Raw genomic sequence first — 8,078 nt, 5'->3', positions numbered from 1 at the left:
GATGCCCAGTTCCGCGCCCCGCGCGTGCGTAGCCAAGCATCCTCTAGCCCTCGCCAGCGAAGGGCCACGGAGTCGGTGAGTAGGCCGATGCCCGGTTCCGCGCCCGGCGCGTTCGTAGCCAAGCACCCCCTAGTCCCGCTCCCATTATCGCTTTCGATAACTCAGGGGACATCACTCAGTTTATTCCGCTCCCGAGTGACCAGAGGAGCTCCACCGAGATAATAACCCATCCCGGCTTGGGCTCGTGATACCCACGCACCCGCAACACACTCACGCCAAAACACAGGCTTTTCTCATAAACCCACACACACGTGCATGCACCATGAAATGCCATATCAATGCATAATAAAATAATCCAACAACATAAATCAATAAAACAGACAACTCCGTCCTCCATCCATCCGACCCCCGAAACTCCTCGGACTCAGTCCGGAATCAACAACCAACAACAAATATTTATTGAATGAGCAATATATATTTAAATCTATAAATAGGGTTTGGAAAATACTTACAGCGCTATACGGCAATTTTAGAAAACACGAGGCGTTGCAAACGGCGGAAAAGCAGCAACGTCACAGTGAAATTTCACTGTGGCCGTGGGTCCGAAAAACCCACTTTTGAACGGGGACAAACTAGGTCACGAAATTGATAGGGAATGGTCTAGGGATGGTTGTGAAGCTATTGGAAGCGACGGACGGCCGTGGGTGGCGGCGGAATGGCCGGAAATGGCCGGATTACCCAAAACGGAAACTAAGCTCGTAGGAGCTGTTCCGGTGGTCGTTAGAGGCCGGAAATAGGTGGGTTAGGACGGCAAGGAGTCGGTGATGAAGTGGTGAAGAAATGGTGGCCGGAGGTGGAGCGACGGCGGCGGATCGGAGCAAAATCCGTGCGCCCTTTGGAAGCTTTTTCCGGCCAAATGGCCGGCCGGTTGGGGGTGGGTTTTGGAGGGAAGGTAGACCGGAAGGAGAGGAAAAGAATGGGACCGGTGGGAGGCCGAACGGTGGCCGGACGGCGGCGGTAGGGCTTAGGGAAGGTGACACCGGCGTAGGGAGAGAGAGAGAAGAGAGAGAGAGCACGGGGGGGGTCCGAATCGAGCGGGAGAGAGGAGAGAGAAAAGAAAGAGAAAAAAGAAAAAAGAAGAAAAAAGAAAAGAAGGGAAAAAGAAAAAAGGAAAAAGAGAAAAAGAAAAAGAAAAAAAAGATGTGAAAAGAAATGAGGTCCAGTCCTCACTCCGGGAAAAAGAAACAAACCGCCAAAAAGATTAAAACCACAAAAACAACTAAAAGAAATAAAACACAACCTCAAATAAATTAAAATAAATTAAAAACCGACTTTAAAAACGCAACTAAAATAAAATAAAATATCTGATATATTAATTAAAATAAAAACAATTATTTCAGCGAAAATACACTTAAAAGCGGGTCATCACATCCTCCCCTCCTTAAAAACAATTTCGTCCTCGAAATTGCAAGATCACCACCAACTTAAACCAAGCCACACAAACGCACATGAACCAACTGAGACCAAGATTAAAATTACATACCTTCATCATTCAAACAAATATGGATATAGCTCCCTCATGTCCGCTGCTCGCTCCCAAGAGAAGTCTTGAGCTAACGGATCTCCCCAAGCCACTTTAACCAACGGTATCGTCTTGGACCTCAATTGTTGCTCCTTCCAATCCAAAATCTGCGATGGAACAACCTCGTAAGTGAGATCCGGTTGCAACTGAATACCTGCTGGGTCAACGAAACGTGGCTCTTGCTGCCCAAAGCTCTTCTTCAGGGATGATACGTGGAAGACATCATGAACATCCCCAAAATAATCCGGCAAAGCAACTCTATAGGCGACGGACCCTACTCTCTCTAGAATCTGAAAAGGGCCGACGTACCTCGGATCTAGTTTCCTTTTCTTACCGAAACGCTTAACACCTCTCATGGGAGAGACTTTAAGATAAACCCAATCACCAATTTCAAATGACAATTCTCTCCTCCTGGTATCAGCGTAGCTTTTCTGGCGACTCTGAGCTGCCGCCATTTTTTCTCTGATGATCCGGACTTGGCTTTGCATTTCCTGAATTATTTCGGGTCCAATTACCCTACTCTCCCCAACTTCATCCCAACACAAGGGCGACCTACACTTTCTCCCATAAAGAGCTTCATAGGGAGCCATCTGAATGGTCGCATGGTAGCTGTTATTGTAGGCAAACTCAATGAGCGGCAAATGATTTTCCCAACTCCCTTGGAATTCCAGGGCACAAGCTCGCAACATGTCTTCCAGAGTCTGGATGGTGCGCTCTGACTGGCCATCTGTCTGCGGGTGATAAGCAGTACTGAACTTCAACTTAGTACCCAAAGCTGCCTGCAAACTCTTCCAGAACTGCGACGTAAACCTCGGGTCTCGATCCGACACTATACTCTTCGGTACACCGTGTAGTCGCACTATCTCCTTGACATACAAACGAGTCAACTTACCCAAAGAGTCAGTGTTGTTAACAGGCAGAAAATGAGCACTCTTCGTTAACCGGTCCACGATCACCCAAACAGAATTCTTCCCACTAGGCGTTCTCGGCAAACCCACTACGAAGTCCATCGTGATATCATCCCATTTCCACTCAGGAATAGGGAGGGGTTGGAGCATACCTGCAGGTCTCTGATGCTCGGCCTTTACCTGGCGACACGTGTGGCATTTCTCCACATATAAGGCAACGTCCTTCTTCATTCCATCCCACCAGTAATTTTTCTTCAAGTCTCGATACATCTTTGTACTGCCGGGATGAACTGAATACGGGGCCGCATGAGCTTCCGCCATGATTCGTTCTTTGAAATCTGCGTCCTTCGGGATCACTCTGCGATCTCGGAACCGAAGTATTCCATCACTATCCATGCTATAGTGCAACGGCCCTCGAGATTTTCGGACTCTTTTCCTGATGTTCAGCAGCTTCTGATCCTTTCTTTGGAGAGCTTTCAATTCTTCAAAATCTATTACCCGAATGTCCAGAACCGAAGACAAAATCTCTACTTGCTGCGAACTCTCTATAAGGAGCCTTCTCATCCCATAAAGTAACGAATCCATTTCTGACGGTTCGGCTTCATCCTCCAAATGAGACTTCCGGCTCAAAGCATCAGCAACTATGTTAGCCTTCCCCGGGTGGTACTTGATCTCACACTGATAGTCACTGATTAGCTCTAGCCAACGCCTCTGCCTCATATTCAAATTTTTCTGGGAAAACAAATGCTTCAAGCTCTTATGATCAGTAAATACCTCACAAGCTTCCCCATACAAGAAATGCCGCCAGATCTTGAGTGCAAAAACAATCGCAGCCAACTCTAGATCATGCGTCGGATAATTCTTCTCATGGTCCTTAAGCTGACGAGATGCATAGGCTACAACCCGTCCTTCCTGCATAAGGACACAACCCAAACCGAACTTAGACGCATCACTGAAGACTACAAACGGCTTATGCGGTTCTGGGAGTGCTAACACTGGTGCCGTCGTCAACCTGTTCTTCAATTCCTGGAAGCTTCTCTCACATTTCTCTGACCAAACAAATTCTGTATTCTTCCGAGTCAAAGCTGTGAGAGGTCCGGATAAGCGAGCAAAACCCTCTACAAACCTTCGGTAGTAACCGGCGAGCCCCAAGAAACTCCTGATCTCGCGTACTGTAGTTGGGCGTGGCCATGACAAAATGGCTTCTACCTTACTGGGATCAACTGCCACTCCACCCTGAGAAATTACATGCCCAAGAAATTTAACTTCTTCCAACCAGAACTCACACTTGCTGAGCTTGGCGTACAACTGGTGCTCTCTCAATTTCTCAAGTACCAGACTAAGATGATACACATGCTCTTCAATATCTCGGGAATAAATCAGTATATCATCAATAAATACTACCACGAAGGAATCCAGATAAGGTTGGAACACCCGATTCATCAAATCCATGAAAGCGGCAGGAGCATTAGCTAGCCCAAACGGCATCACCTTAAATTCATAGTGTCCATACCTCGACCTGAAGGCAGTTTTCGGCACATCCTGCTCTCTGATTCTCAGCTGGTAGTATCCTGACCTCAGATCAATTTTAGAGAACACCGCTGCTCCTTGAAGTTGGTCAAACAAGTCATCAATCCGCGGGAGAGGGTATTTATTTTTGATGGTCACCTTGTTCAACTCCCTATAGTCAATGCACATACGAAGGGTTCCATCTTTCTTTTTAACAAATAAAACTGGAGCACCCCACGGCGACGTACTAGGCTGAATAAACCCCTTCTCTACTAATTCTTGCAACTGAGTCTTCAACTCTTTCAATTCAGCCGGTGCCATGCGGTAAGGAGCCTTATGCACAGGAGCCGCTCCAGGTTCCAAGTCTATAACAAACTCCATCTCTCGCACGGGGGGTAGTCCGGGCAAGTCATCCACAAACACATCGGGGAACTCTTCCACAACTGGAATGTCTGCCAAGGACTTCTTCTCAGACGGCGTGGACACCATCTGAACCAAGAATGCATCCGCTCCCCATGCAATCTCTCTTCTTGCCTGTATCGCCGATATAATCATCGGCTTTTCTTTTAATCTACTCCCCGCAAATTCCAGACAATCACCATCCGGAAGCTGAAAGCTAATTGTCCGACTTCTGCAATTAATAGTCGCAGAATATCGGTATAGCCAATCCATCCCGAGGATGATATCAAAACCCAACAGCTTGAATACCACCAGATCAGCATCCAAAAATCTTCCCTCAAAATTTAACGGGCATCCCAAAGCAACCTTGGAACACCACACCATCTCGCCGTCGGGCAGCGCCACTACCATAGCCTTCGGCAACGGTTCCGTGACCAAGTTACACACCCGAGCAAATGTGGAAGACACAAACGATCGTGAAGCACCAGAATCAAACAAGGTACAAGCATAAAACTCATACAAACGGACTCTTCCTGAACCAAACACACAACCCATGAAATCCAAAAAAAACAACGAAGAAACCAAATATACCAAAAATAAATCCAACTTAAAAGATTAAATTAATCCATACCTGTGATTACTCCAGCATCATGGGTCGCTGGTGCCTCATCGTCCACCTCTCCGGGCGTGACAGCATAAACTCGGGCTTGCACTGCTTGTCTCGGGTTGGTTCTTCCACCGTGTCTACCTCCACGGCTTCCTTGAGCTCTGACGGGGCAATCCCGAACTATATGTCCCACTTGACCGCACCGATAACACTGGGGTCCGCTACTCGTGCGACACTCGCCCTCATGAGCTCTATTACAAACCCCACAAACAGGCATACGTCCTCCCATGCGAACACTGGAGGATGCTTGAGATCGGGTTCCAGTCCGCTGAACAAACTTCTGAGGCGAACCCGAGCTGCTTCCTTCCCGCTCTATAAGGGTGGCCACATCCACTAACTCCTGAAAAGTGGATATCCGATGGCTGACCACCAAACGGCGTATATCAGGGCGTAGTCCCTCCTGAAAACGCTCAGCTCGCAGCTCCTCTGTGGCAACAAGATGAGGAGCAAACCGCTCCAGTTCTATGAACCTCCGGGCGTATTGTTCCACTGTTGCGCCCCCTTGGACCAGATTAGAGAATTCTCTTGCCTTTTGCTTCCTTACCGATGCGGGAAAGAAGCGGTCATTGAATTCCTTCTTGAAACGCTGCCAGGTCACCGCAGCGAAAGATCCCAGTTCAGCTTCCAACATCACCCTCCTGGTATCCCACCAATCAGAAGCGATACCTTGTAAGAGGTAGCTGGCATAGAGTACTTGTTGTGCTTCAGTGCACCCACTCACCTCCAAAGTCTTCTCCAAATCTTTGATCCATTTCCCAGCCTGAAGTGGATCCTCATTCCCATTGAAGTGTGGAGTCCTATGCGCCAAGAAGCGCTCATAGGTGCACCCAGCTTGCACCGTGCTACTGGACCCTCCTTGATACATCCAAGGCCCTCCCTGATATGGCCAGGGACCTCCTGGTTGTGGCCAATACATTCCCTGTGGCGGACAAGGCTCTCCTGACGGTGGATAGGGCCCTCCTGATGGTGGATAAGGCCCTCCTGATGGTGGCCAAGGACCCCCTTGTGGTGGCCAAGGTCCTTGTGGTGGCCAAGGCCCTGCCTGTTGTGGCCTAATATTCTGTTGCATGAACTCCGTCATCTGCCGAATTGCTTCGGCTATGGAGTCATCCCTGGATGTATTGTCTTGCGGTTCCTGAGTATTTTTCCTTGGTCTACCTGGTCTCCCCATAATTCTGTCACAACACCACCCTTGACCCTCCTTTAAGAAAACAAAAAAAAACCATCATAAAACCAACAAAACAAAAACAGCACCACGCAGCGAGAAACAAAAGAAACCCGCATGCCAAAACATAACTAAATAAAACAAGCAAACAAACATAAACAAATAAAACAAATAAAACAACTATACTTAACATAATTTTAAAACACAACTTTAAAAACATTCTGGTACTACCTACGGGACTTGTGGTTTTACCCAGAGCCAAACCGCTCTGATACCACCTGTGACGCCCCCAAAATCCCCACGCCCGAACACGGGGAAATTGAGACGTCCGGATGGTGACACCCCGGGTCACCATCCCATCGACGGGTGCCGAGTGTGTGCAAGGCAGCAATTGTGTACAGAGAGACACGCAGCGGATAAGAAAGTCATAACTAAGTACCAGAATTTTTCTTAACGTAGTACAAGCTGTTTAAAACATACATAGATAAAATATTACATATATCACAAATACAGTTTTAAACAAATAAAAAGATAACATCAGCAACCCGGCGGAGCCGCGTCCTCGGGCTCAGCCTCTTCCTCCTCAACCTCATCTCCTGCACCAAAAGCTACGGAACCACGAATGGTACCGCAGGTAAGTAAAACCCAAACACTACCAGATAAAAACACATATAACTCAAACAAGATGCATGAAACATGCCCAATGCACAAACCCGTAAAACACAAGTTTTCCACGCACGCCAAAAGACACATTTGACATCTCAACCATTATCCAATTTTAACCGTATGCACCATGACCTCCCCTAGGGGTCATCCGCACACCCTGGCTTCAGTGTCACACCGCAGAGTACCGCCACGCATGTGACACCCAACGAGCGATGCCCAGTTCCGCGCCCCGCGCGTGCGTAGCCAAGCATCCTCTAGCCCTCGCCAGCGAAGGGCCACGGAGTCGGTGAGTAGGCCGATGCCCGGTTCCGCGCCCGGCGCGTTCGTAGCCAAGCACCCCCTAGTCCCGCTCCCATTATCGCTTTCGATAACTCAGGGGACATCACTCAGTTTATTCCGCTCCCGAGTGACCAGAGGAGCTCCACCGAGATAATAACCCATCCCGGCTTGGGCTCGTGATACCCACGCACCCGCAACACACTCACGCCAAAACACAGGCTTTTCTCATAAACCCACACACACGTGCATGCACCATGAAATGCCATATCAATGCATAATAAAATAATCCAACAACATAAATCAATAAAACAGACAACTCCGTCCTCCATCCATCCGACCCCCGAAACTCCTCGGACTCAGTCCGGAATCAACAACCAACAACAAATATTTATTGAATGAGCAATATATATTTAAATCTGTAAATAGGGTTTGGAAAATACTTACAGCGCTATACGGCAATTTTAGAAAACACGAGGCGTTGCAAACGGCGGAAAAGCAGCAACGTCACAGTGAAATTTCACTGTGGCCGTGGGTCCGAAAAACCCACTTTTGAACGGGGACAAACTAGGTCACGAAATTGATAGGGAATGGTCTAGGGATGGTTGTGAAGCTATTGGAAGCGACGGACGGCCGTGGGTGGCGGCGGAATGGCCGGAAATGGCCGGATTACCCAAAACGGAAACTAAACTCGTAGGAGCTGTTCCGGTGGTCGTTGGAGGCCGGAAATAGGTGGGTTAGGACGGCAAGGAGTCGGTGATGAAGTGGTGAAGAAATGGTGGCCGGAGGTGGAGCGACGGCGGCGGATCGGAGCAAAATCCGTGCGCCCTTTGGAAGCTTTTTCCGGCCAAATGGCCGGCCGGTTGGGGGTGGGTTTTGGAGGGAAGGTAGACCGGAAGGAGAGGA

Source organism: Carya illinoinensis, chromosome 6, assembly GCF_018687715.1.
Source record: "Carya illinoinensis cultivar Pawnee chromosome 6, C.illinoinensisPawnee_v1, whole genome shotgun sequence".
Taxonomy (NCBI): domain Eukaryota; kingdom Viridiplantae; phylum Streptophyta; class Magnoliopsida; order Fagales; family Juglandaceae; genus Carya; species Carya illinoinensis.
The sequence above is the reverse complement of the archived record's forward strand: the minus strand, read 5'-3'. Positions refer to the sequence as shown.